A 13,001-nucleotide genomic window follows, 5' to 3' on the forward strand; every position below is an offset into this window, starting at 1 on the left:
CAGTCTGGTGACCAGAGGAGCACATCTGTTGATGGGAAGGGGTGCCAGAGGAGTCTGCAAACTCCCCTGGGGGTGCACCAGCCCTCTGCAGTTCTCCAGGAGCTCCTGTGCTGGACCTGCTGTGAACAGATTCAGCCTCTTTGTGTTTGTAAAAATTATGGACAACAATGTTCTCTTCTGTAAACCATTCACACTGCCACAGCTGGACAAGCAACAGGGAATTCTGGACATACACAGGGCAATTTCTTTAAACCCACTATTAATATCCTGTAGCTCCACTATTAAATTGTAGCAGACTTCTCCATTAAGGATGAAGAAATATTTTGGTTTAAATTTGATAATCAATGATTGCCTCAGAAGGCTTCAGTTAGCAGATTATGAACTGTTCATCAATCAATTCTACTGAATCTGGGCAGATTCTGCTTCCTCCCCCACCCCCTCCCTGAAAAGAAACTGAATTTAAAAAATAGCAGTGTAGAGTCCTGTGACTCTGAATTGACACTTAGGGCTTGATCCAATCTTTTCTTACTAGGATTTCTCTGCAGCTGATATGGTGACATCACTTCAGGAAATTTCTTAAGATGTGATAAAGCACCAAGCAGTGGCTCTCCTGAAAACACACACTCATAATTACACTGATTTATACAAACTGAAACTCTGGGTGCTGCTGGCTGGGGATGTTCCAGCAACAGAGATCCAGGACAGATGTCCATTGTCCTGTGATTTGTGTAATCACTTGCCCCAGTCAGTGCAGACATCAGACAAGAGCAGATTAAAGTGGAGCAGGGCTTTTAGTTCAGTGTGCTTGGGCCCAGGTCAGAGACCAGCAAATTGTGACTCACCTGTCAGTGAATACCACAAATGTGAGTGTGCCTTCCCAAGCCAGCAGAGAGCTCCTGCTTTGACACATGGAATGGCAAGCCCATGAGATCAGCAAGGGCTGGAAATTGCCCCTCCTCCTGCACTGTTCTGGCACAGGGGCTACAGGCACAGACATGAAATGGTGAGCCTACATCGTGGGTCACCTGGGACTCCCCTGACCTTCCAAAGCAGAGAGGAATTTGGTAACAGTTACTATGTATTATTTATTTATTTATTATCTGATTTTAAGACTTGACTGATCCAAAGCTGACCCACAGGTGCAAGTCCAGCTCCTACCAGGAGCACTTCAAGGTAAATACCTGCCTGAATAAATAGCACCTTATTTTAGCCAGACTGTTTTCCAGTTGGGGAAAATAAGTATTTTTCAGCTGATCCTTCCTTGGTCTAAAAGAAGATTTCTTCACAATACTATTTTTTTGGTTTAATATATATATATATGTATAAAGAGGTGATTTTCTCAGTATGAAACTTTTCTGTATTCTTTTTCCTTTAAGAGGCAACATAATTGCAAAGACTTGGCAGAATTAGCAATATTCTTGAACTTGTAATTGTCTAATGTCTTAGTGTTCTGGGTGGAAAATCAATACAATATGATGTGCTCCAAGCCAAATTAATATTATGTTAAAATAGTGGTTTGAAACTGTTTGAAATGCCCATTTGAAATCCTGCATCTAGTGATTCAGGAGCTCATAGCAGAGGGTGGTTGGATCTTCTGTCTCCCTGAATAAAGCTGTCTCTTCCTGGCTCTTTGCTGCTTTAACTCTGTCAGGCAGGCAAAAATCTTCTGCTGTGGCTCATTTTCCTTCAGTGGCCCAGAGCTTTTCAAAGAATTCTGAATGAGACAAGAAAATACCATGCATTGATCAACAGACCGCATTTAACATACCTTTTTTTAATCATATTTAGCAGTTTCTTCTGTAATATAAACTTCTTTCAAAAATAGCAGTACAGGATTGGGCCAGACAGTTCAGGGACTATTTTATTACCATGACAATTCCCTGCATCTGACGTACTCTCCATGACAGCATCCATGTTTTCCACTCTACAACAATTTTACACAACAGAATTTACACCCTAGACCAAAATTTTGAATTGGACTGTAATGTACTATAAATAAAACATTGTCACATCTTTTTAAAATTTAAAATGTGAAATGCAGCATAGCAGGGTACTTTCAAATTTAATTAGATCTAATGCAGGTCTCTTTGAAATCAAGAAATCTGTTTTCCTGTATTTCTGTTTATCCCTGGTTAGGATGACAAATTCTTAGACTTTTATAGAATACAGCAAATGTAGCCCATGTCATGCTTTATATCATTTTCCTACTGCCATCAGGAAGTGCAGTTTTCTTATAGGCTTATGGACCATCTGTTAGATATGAAATGCATTGAGGGCTAAAAATTCAGTGTTTTTCTTGGCTTCTGTGCTGCTTTCCTTGTAGATACCAGGCCCTGTTTTGTTTCATGCAATATGCTATATTATCTTTTAGTAAAGCAGAACAATTAATTTCCTCAGAAGTCATGGCCACGCACCCAAAGTGAAGACTTTTGACATTCCATAATAGGTGTTATGTATAGTGGGTGTCAAGAGTTGCCTATATATGCTGATAATGAGCCATACTTTTGAGGAGTCATAATCAATCATTCTTCATTTGGAAAGTCAGATCCATCAGCCTGTCATCAAAATGTCATAACCCATTGATCTCACATTGCAGTCAAGGAACCTTGACTCTTATTAATGGCATTCAGTTATGCCAGTAACATCAGCAATCATTTTATCTTTTATGATAATTTTATCATTTTAATGGTATCATTTAAAACACTGAAGTTAGTGACTAAATCCAGTCATCCTTTTCTAATCTCCATTAATAGTTACTACCAATTCTAATATATATGCCTTAAAACTTCAGATAATTTTAGATCCAATATGATCTGCTTATGGAAATAAACAAGAGGAAAAAAAAAAAAAAAAAGAAAAACAACCCACCTGTGAGTCAGAAAGACCTGAGCAGATTGGATTCCCTTCTGGGGGTCATTCTACCTCTGCTCTCATAGTTGGTGATGTCAACACAATCTTTTAAAGAAGTTACTTCCTGTTATCTCAGTGCTGCCCATCTGTTATTCCTGTATCTCCCGATGACATGTCACCAGTGGTAGTGACAATTTCTTATCCACTGCTGTCAGAAAAAGAATAGCTTAGGAGCTTGGAAACAAATTTCAAACTAAAAGTTGCTTTGAAGTTTGATCTGCTATTCAGTGAAGCACAGTGTAGAAGAAATAGTAAACATGTCAAGATAAAGGAAGGAAAAAAGGGAGTGAGAACAGTGGAGCAGGATAGAGATGAGCTGCATTTGCATACATTTCCAATGTGCCTTTCAGGCACAGATACTTAAGAGATGCATAACCCTGTTGCCATGTGGGATTTTAATCTGTGGTTTAGGAGCAGGGAACATACATTGTCTGGTAGAAGTAATTGTTGAAGACAGAGAGTAATCTTTTTATTAGTGGGATGTTTTCTGCGATACAGGATTTTACAGCAAAACTCTTCCAATGCATGGGAACAGTCAGGACTCCTCTCTTAATGCTAAAAGGATTTGTTGCCATTTTCACTTCAAACTTTACAAACCTAAAATTGCTACATCGTTCTGAGAAAAAAATGGTAACAGCAGAACACTATACAGTGTTTATTATTTATAATGTGATTATTTTCCAACACATTACGTTTAATAAAATCAAACAACCCCATGGAAAGTTTCAAGCTTGATAAACAATTATTTCCTAGTAGGAAAGCATCCAAATGGAAACTTTTACCTGGTCTAATGACTTCAAATTAACTGGGATTGGGTCTGCCAAATCCTAGGAGCCTCCTCTTGGCAGCCAGCTCCCTGCAAGACTCTCCCTCACAGCAACAAGTTTGTGGAATCAAGCCCTTTGTTTGGATCAGTGCTCATCCCTCCAGGCAGAGCTGATTGGCTAATTCAATCACACTGGCTATTTAATTAATAAGGAAGCCCAAAATTCCACATGAGATGAAAGGATGAAGAGCCCAGGAATGACCCCTGATAATAATAAAAGATAATTACAGCCACGAATTACATTATTCAGACTTTGTTATTGCCATGATAAGCACTGCCATATGCCACACAAGCTGTGGTATGCACCCTACTGCTCAGAGGTGCAGCAAAGCTCTGAGGTGTCACTGCTCACTGGGTTTCCATGAAAATGTGGCTTCAGGTGAAGAACTGAACACTGTGAAACCAGAAAAAACCCCAAAATTTCCCAGTAGTAATGAGGGGAGAGGAACCTGGCCACGTGGTTACCTGTGTTCAAGTAGAGCAGTAGCACTTGTAAGATTCATTTTTCTGTTTAGAAAAAACAGAGATCTGAAATACCAGATGCATCTGAAGGGCATCAGATTTGCTGCTACAGCACCAAACTGCTTTATTATTGTTTATTAGGATAACTACACTCCTTATGGAAAAATGCCAGGTGTTTCTGCAGGATCTACTGGGAAAAGGATAGAGAACTACACTGAAGAGCAGATTCCCGAAACATATAAGAGCAGTTTTTGACAAAATGAAAAATTTCTACAGAAATGAGGTCCTATTTTATTTACCCAATGCAAAGTGTCTGCTGATCCCAGTGAGGCAAAATGTAGGGGGTACTGGGCAGGAAGGAAAATAACAAGACTACATCACCTGCAGCATCCCTTTCCTCCCAAATCATTATTTTGTGTGCTAGTTCCTGAAGACAACCATATTCTTGGAAACTAGAATTAGAAAATGGAGGTAAGACATAGTCTTATTTTTTGGCTCCACCTCCCCTGCTACATTCCGTGTGTCCCAACCCTGCAGGACCTGGGGCACACAGAATGCTGCAGTGGGTCCAGTTCTGTCTCCTGTGATTCATCTCCTCAGACTGTGCATTCCTAATGTAGAGACCACGTCCTCATCTGGGTATAGCATAAATAGTCCCCAGTCTGATTAGGGTTTCTCAGTTAAAATTAAAAGTTTTATAAAATCTTCCCCAATCCTTAAATAGTTCCAGAGTTTTATTGCTCGTTAAAAGTCTGAATCTGAGAAGCCAAAGGTATTTGATTTGTAATGAATGTAACCCTTCAGTGAGATCACAGCTGTAATGTTACAGACTCAGTCATGTAAAGAGCAGTCACTGGAAGAAAACCTGCCTTTTTTTTTTTTTTTTTTTTTTTCTCTTTAACCTCAATAGAGCAGTTCTTTTGTTAATTACAGTTACTGCACACTGTGATATTGAAGTGCTCTGTTCTCAAACATATTCTTATTTATTTTAGTCCTTTTTTTCCCAGGTAATGAAATGTCAGAACCCTACTTTTTCTGGTTTTGTAGTATGTTGATCAAAGTGACCTTTGCTTTGCGGCAGACACAAATCAATATAGCGCTCTGCGGTATTTGACAGATAAAGGTGCAACATATAATAAATGGCAATCACTGACGAGGAGAGCAAGAAAATACCTGCCAACTTCAGTTCATACTGGCAATTTTCAGACAATGCCACATGTTATGTTCAAAGTAAATTTCATTCGTCCATCTAATAACAGAGGTGGGGGATATTAAAGGACTCAGTTTTGTTAAAGAAATGCTTCAACTCACAGTAATAATTCAGAGTCCAGTTCAGGTCTGCAGTGGTTGGTTGCAAGTAAAGTTATTACGTTTTGAAGACAGGTTAGAAGAGCAATTTTCCTTCCCATAAAGGAAAAGACACACACACACACACACACACAGCTTTTGCCCAAGAAATGAAAAAGTAATTATATACACCCATACAAACATGGTCTCTTATTCTTTCTCACACAAAGACATACACATACACCTTGTCTTAATATCCTAAAGCAGCTCTCCAGTGCAGTGTTTCACAGCTGAGTGTTTGATTTTCTTGCATTCTTCGTAACCTGCTGACAATATATACACAAATAGAACCAATTTTTATTTAAATGCTTAATTGCGAGTAGTGTCAGCAAAGTATCTGCCAGAGATTTGAAGTCAAGAAAGCATCTCTATTTTCTTCTCCTCACAAGAAACTATTTTTTATATTGTGACTGGAAGGCCCTTTTATTTATTCATTGTTCATCATATATGTAAGTTTACAATTTGCATTTCATGTTTATTTTCCCAAGCGCTTTGCATGGAGCTGTTGATACGCTTAAGGCAGAAAAAGGCCAATTCACAACACACTTGTGGCTCTTCAGGGCCATTTGATGTGGTTCAGGGAGGACACAGCCAATTCATGAAGCCTCAGTGTCGATCACGTCCGTGCAAGTGCAGTGTGTGTCTGCCAGGGCCTCACACCTCACCTGTGCAAAACCCACGATTGAGACCCACTGTTAACTTCTATTAGTGTTGTCAGGATGTGACCATTTGTTAGTGCTAATGGTCAAATTCAGTGTTGAAGCTTACAGCAAAGCCACTGATGTTCCTAAAGCAGAGCAGCCTGCAGGAAGGGGACTGCAAGCACAGGGTCAGTTCAGGGGGTCACCAGAGCACAGCAACTTGTACCAACCTGCAACGTGGAAAGACCAATTCCAGGGAATAAGTAAAGCAGCCCAAAACGTTGTAGGAATCTTTTTGATCTGTTTCAAATTCTTTTTTAATTTAGTGAACCTTTCATCATTTTTCCTGGTCTTTTTAAATAGAATTATTGCATTAATTATTTCTCTTCTTCTGTGATAAAAATGAGAATTTCCCTCGTCTTGGTTACTACTGTGTCATTTTTTACTATTTTCTCATCCTTTCTTTATGAAAATTGAGTTTATCTTTGCTCTATTTTTTTGCAAGATATTTAACAGGGAGCAGATGTTTTTTGTCATTTATCTGCAATAATGCCAGATCTTTTCCTAAACTGCTGAATGCATGATTAAACTGATCTTCCTTATGTGTATCTTTTTTTCTATATCCTGTTGTATTAAACTGTACTCATCATTACCTGCATCTTGTTCCCCAGTTCATGTTAACCCACTCTCAAACTTGTGCAAAGCAGGTATTTCTATTGTCATTATACATTTTGCCACATGATAGTATTTACTGAAATCAGTCACTTGGTGCTGGTCTGTAAGGAACTATTAACAGCTGGCCTCTCTAGCCTGGAAAATGTAGTTATATAGTGCAGCAAAACTTTTTCCTCATAGAACATCCTTGTTATTTCAAATGATGATTCCATACTAAGCTATCACACTCTGGCATGTTGTCAGGTAATTGACAGCTATGAAAAGACCACATTCATTCCCCCCAAAGCTGCATGCAGTTGTTCTGTTGCTGTAAAGTGTGGGTTTACCAAGGAGCGAGTCTCTAAACATCATAACCTTGCTGAGGGGGTTGTTACCCCAACTGGCAAATGCTCAACTGTGAGCAACAGATTTATTACCTGACATAATTAATGGCCTAGATAGTGACATTTCCCATATTATAGACAATCATGAATTATGAGCCCAGCTGCTAGCCTTCTCATTCACTGAAATCGGTTGATAAATATGTTTATTCGAGGTCAGCTTGGCCTCATCCATTAGAAATATTGTTTTTCTAAACATTACATTGATTTAATTTAACTCTAATCAATTTAAAATGGTTCTGACAATTAACGAAAGCTTCAAATATGACCTTAAAGTAATAGGATTCATTAGCTATGTTTAGGATTAAACTTATCCTAATAGGGCTATTTTTCTTCTGAGGGCATGTAGTAGGCCAACTGGTGGTCAGTCAAAATGAAATCAATTATTATAAATTATACAGTTTGGGTTGATTATGTCGTGCCTGCTAATTTGTATAAATAAGGACCTCAAACAATGGAAGCCATTTATTAATAACTATCTGCGTCCCAACCTGTATCACACTTCATGCTACAGCTGCAGGATCATCTGTTACCCATGAAGTATTATATTCTCTACTGCTAGGCATATATGCTAATTAAACCCATAATTAATTGTAACAGTTATAGTTAAAGTCAAAATGCTGACAGCCTTTTTGGCCTATTATTCATGGCAATCAACTGATTCAAAAGGCAACGTAATCAACGATTCCTGCACTAGCCAGGGGATCACAACACAATGGCAGCGCCAGGGACAGCTGGCACCCACCGGGCTTTGGGTACAATAGGAAATATAAACCCCGAGAGCTGAAATGCCTCGGGGTGAGCAGTGCCCATTGTTTTTCCTGAGGGAAAAGAGGAGTGCAAGTCGTGTTGAAGGGTTGTCTCCCAGTGCAGTGGTTAACAGAGGGGTCCCAAAGAGGCCACCCATCCCTCCTGGGGCAGCGCTCGGGGCTCGGACCAGCCCGCAGGCTCCTCTGCTTGTACTGCCCACAAACCCTTCCCCGGCAGCAGGGGTGCCTTTGGTTAGGCAGCAGAGTTCTGCAGAGTGTACTGGAATATCAAGAAGAGATTCTACTGGTTCTGTTCTCACTGAACCTGTGCCTGCTGGAGAGTGGGCAGTGCCCAAAGGTGTGTGCTGCCGGTGGTGTGCTACCTGCAGGAAGAGAGGATGTGTTCTCAGCCTGAGAGGGAACATCTCCTTTCCCTCTTACACCTGTTTGTGTATCAGCCTTTGAACCTGTGGGAAATGCCTTTTATTTTGTTCCCAGGTACAGTGGTGGATTCCAGCAGCCCTGAGAGGACAGGGTGAAGAGAGGAAGGACAAGGGGACAGTCTGACTGTTGTCAGCAGAGATCCACAAACACTAAGACTTGCTCTGGAGCAAGTGTTCTGTGTGGGCACAACCTGGGCTGTCTCAGACTGACCTGAGCTCTTCAAGAGGCCACCAAGGGCAGACAAGGGAGTAAAGGCCAAACTAGTGGCCACTTTTAGCAGTGACACAGCAGCCCAGACGAGGTGCAGGGCCAGATGGGCCAGCTGAACCTGTTGCACCTACACAAGGTACCTGTCTCTGTGTAGGTCTGGCCTCACTTCCCTCCTCAGTTTAAAGCCAGTCTGGTTTTCTACCCCTGTGTGGGATCACAATCTCTTCCCGAGCTGTTCCTTCCATGGTCAGGCCTGTTTGTGGCCCACAGCACTGCCAGGCCAGCAAGTTTATACACACACATCTTGAGATGTGCTGCTGCCTAAACAAGGTTAGCCAGAGCCTCATTACTGAGATTTACACTGTCAGTTCCAGAGCTGCCCATCCAATCCTATAACACATAAATTTATGGGCATCACAGCGAATTTTTTATTGTTAGAGCTCATATACAATGTGTGCCCTTAGTGACACATTTTTAAATAAAATATATTGTACTAGTGATTTCTAATGCTTAAAATAAAATAAAAAAATAATCAACTTTTAGCTACAGTTTCCCCCTGGTTATTGAGCTGAACTTAATGACTGGCTGAAAAGTATTTGTCAACACAACAGCTGGAGAGCAACACTTTCTTGTGGCTTTATGTCACAGCATATGCCAGCCACTCAGAACATGTGATAATTCAACTGGAGCTGGTACTACAATAGCAGATGGGTTGAAGCATTGTTATTCTCACTCTAGCTCCCAGCCCTTGAGGGATCACTAAATAAAATCAAAGCAGATGGACCATTACAAGCTCATTTGTGTTCACTACAAGCACCTCAACCTCCAGTTGTGATATACTGCACCTTTGTATAAAATGACATGTATGGTAACATGGCCTAATGAAAATAGCATCAGACTTGGCAAGTGAGGAATGAGACTGGGAAATATGCACTGATCTATTTATCACTGAGTTCTTACCTTGCAGAAAGGGCTCATTCCTGTCCCGCTCTCCCTGCGCCCCCCTCCCCAGTGTTTATCATAGTATTTTTCTCCATGCTTATAATTTCATTTCCTCACCCTTGTCACAAGAAGGAAGAAGTGGCTGTAGGTTCTGGCTGCAGGAGCCAAGCAGGGCTCCCAGCCCATGCAAAGACAGGACAAGTGCAATTACCCAGGAGTGTCAAACTCTTTCCTGTCCACCCCTGATGAATGTGCTACCCCAGGTGGCACACAGGGCTCAAGGCTTTAGCCCCTACTGGCAGCAGCACCTGCAGGGCCCAGGACACGTGTGCACCCCTCAGGTTGCTCCTGCCATCAGCTGTTCCATGACTCTGCACTTTTGAGCTCATGGGGACTTGGTGCATAGAATCAACTGCTCCACTGAATTCCAGCACTTTTGTCTGTGAGGTCCCAGTCAGCATCTCTGAGCAAACTCCCAGGGCACGGACGGCACTTGCTTCCCAAGGATGTAAGACACCAAAACTGTCAGTTTCCAGAGGAGGGTCTTTGGGGTCTGCTGACAAAGTCAGAGTTTGAACTGAAAAATTCTTCTTGCCATCCTCAGCAACCCAGCATAAAATCAAAGGCACATCCAGTGCATGCTTAAAAAATATCTTCTGAGCACCTTGTGCAGCAATGAGCCAAAAGGCTTTGTCTTAGAGTTCCCACCCTGACCATCCTGCTCCAGGGAGCTCCAGCAAGATGAAATATGGCAGGAAAGGTCTTGCTTCCCTTTATGACAACTGGGCTTCTCAAGCATACAGACACAAACACACACACAACATTTGTGTGTGCAGTTACTGACAATTCCCAAACTGAGCTCCTCTCAAATGTGAGCTTTTTATATCTGCATGTATCTTTTTTTCTGCCTGGTTTTAAACAGCTTCTGTGCCCTACTGCAGACACAGCTGCACTCAGTGCTAAATAGAATATACTGTGAAATTATTCAAGGCTTTGAGGGTTCTGTTTTTTCCTATATAAACAGGAAAAGTGGGAGTAGACAGTTTGGGGAGAGTTAAATGCATTCTGTCTGCATGAAAGAGCCATGTAAGACTATGAACCTTTAGCAAAATCTCCATAAGTCACCTGACTGCCATAGGTCCCCTCATCCAGCTGCTGCTGGGTTTCAAAGAGCCAGAGAGGTGCAGCAGTGGAAAGCCAAAGAAATCACTGAATTTGGGTTGGTAAATACTATTGAACGTTAGTGACTGCAGTATGCAGTTGAAAGACTTGTCCAGCTTTTTCTGTGAAACAGCCTCTTCCTGAAAGCTTCAATTGTATAAAATGATGAATGGATCAGACAACATTTCTCACCTGGCCCAGAAACTGCAGGGCAGCTGGGCAGTGTCAAGGACAGTGCTTCCAGGGAGCATACTGTGTGCAGCTCGTGCCACATCCTGCTTTCTTTGTTCTTCCTGAGCATTTTCTGCTCAGTGCAGTGACTCATCCTGAGCTTCAAATTGGTGAAACTCTGTCAGAGGCATGTGCAGGTCAGCACTGCGCCTTATCTGCTGGCCAGCTTTCCTATCAGCCAAACTAATTTGCTAAGATAATTCTGTTTCCTGCCATCTATTACAATAAATCAACACTGGAGCTTCATTGAATTCTCTGCCAACTTCTGTCCTTGAAATTCTCAAACTGTATGGGGGGCTGGGAGGGAAATCTCCACTCTTCTAAATTTAAGAAAGTTTTAGATGAACAACTTGATATCCTGGCAACGCTGTATCTCCTCACCCCACATTAATGGGGTGCCAGAGTCAGCTCAGACTGAGGCGAACCCAATGCATCAATCATTCCTTTGAAAACAAGTTTTTGGAATAAGGTGATCTCGGGTGGTAAAGCACGTGTGGGTAAACACGAACACAGCAAGTGACACAGAGAGATAGAGAACACAAGCACTGCTCGGGAAAGAGCCAGAGTAAAATGACTAGGGATTCACTGTGGTGGCTGTTGCAGAATGAAATGAATGTGTTCCAATGCAATGGTATTTCTCTGACAATTAATTTTGAAGAGGAAAAAGATATTGAGGATGGGTGCAAATTGAAGAAACGTGAAGGATCCCCAGGCATGCCTACTGCAGGAACAGGACTGCGTGGGGAAACTGTATTCTGCTTTTCCTTATAGCAATATCAGATACTGAGAGTAGCAGTGATATTACAACTCGCAGCCATATTTAACTTTAGAAGATACACTAGTTTAAATCCTACTTGTATAGTTTTGTTTAGATTGGATATTTAATAATGCAAATTTGTTGTGCTGTTTTGGGTTTTTTTTTTAAGGAACCTCTATCCCTCATGAAATTTCAGCATTTTTCTTTGAATTATCCAGAAGATCAACACTGGTTTTGTAACAGCTCTGCTGGGACAAAACTCAGCCTGTACCAGTTAGGTTGCTGAAGGGAGCCAAGTCCTTCCTCAGCAATATGGTTGACTTCATTCAGTCATTTGGCAGAAGGATGTTTAAGCATAATTGCATATCCCCTCCCTGTCTTTAAATATTCAGAGGAAAAGTCACAGAAGAACCGATAATGTAACAATAATAATGGGGCTGAAGAACAGTATTGTAGTGTGAACTCATCTATCCCTTGGTTTCATTTACATGTTTAACAGCTGCTTGTTTCTCCATTATAGAAAGATCATTACCTGACTTGTAAGGAGAGAGGGGGAGTCTGTTCACCTTTGGGCAACTAGCTCTGCATTTATTAATAGTTGTTGCCCATCTCATTATACATTTAATTGCTGCATTATAATTTATTTATTCATCGATTTATTGTAATAGATGAGTAGAAACAAAATTACCTTTGCAAATTACTTTGATAGGTGGGAAGTTTGCATGGTTAAAAATACCCAACATACAGTGTGGAATGTGAGATGTTACCCAGTGAATAACATCTTCACACATAAGCACTAGCAGAATCAAGCTGGTCTCATAATAAAGTGAAGGTAAATGCAGATAATTTATACACTGTTTAAAAAAATTATATAATTGTAACTGCTATACAATTATCCTTACATTCCCAGATGTCTCTGCTCCATGGAACAGGGAGTCAGCTGAAAAATTAAGGACAAAAAGGATGGAAAGCAAAGACTCATCAAAAATTAGAAAGCTAAAGGTGTAGGAAGGTTGCAGAGCACGTGGCACGCCTTGCTGTCAGTGTGGGTGGGCAGCTCCTGCGGGGCAGCTCAGCCCCACAGCCCCAGCACAGCACCAGTGACCAAATGGGGCCATGGAGAGCCAGGGACAGCCAGAGATAGAAAATACACACACGGAATTATTTCCATTTCCAATTATTAATACATATAGGGAAGAGTTAGACACAGAAAAACTCCACTTTTTTTTCATCCATTAATTAAAATTAACGATTTGATAAAAGAGA

Source organism: Sylvia atricapilla, chromosome 12, assembly GCF_009819655.1.
Source record: "Sylvia atricapilla isolate bSylAtr1 chromosome 12, bSylAtr1.pri, whole genome shotgun sequence".
Taxonomy (NCBI): Eukaryota; Metazoa; Chordata; class Aves; order Passeriformes; family Sylviidae; genus Sylvia; species Sylvia atricapilla.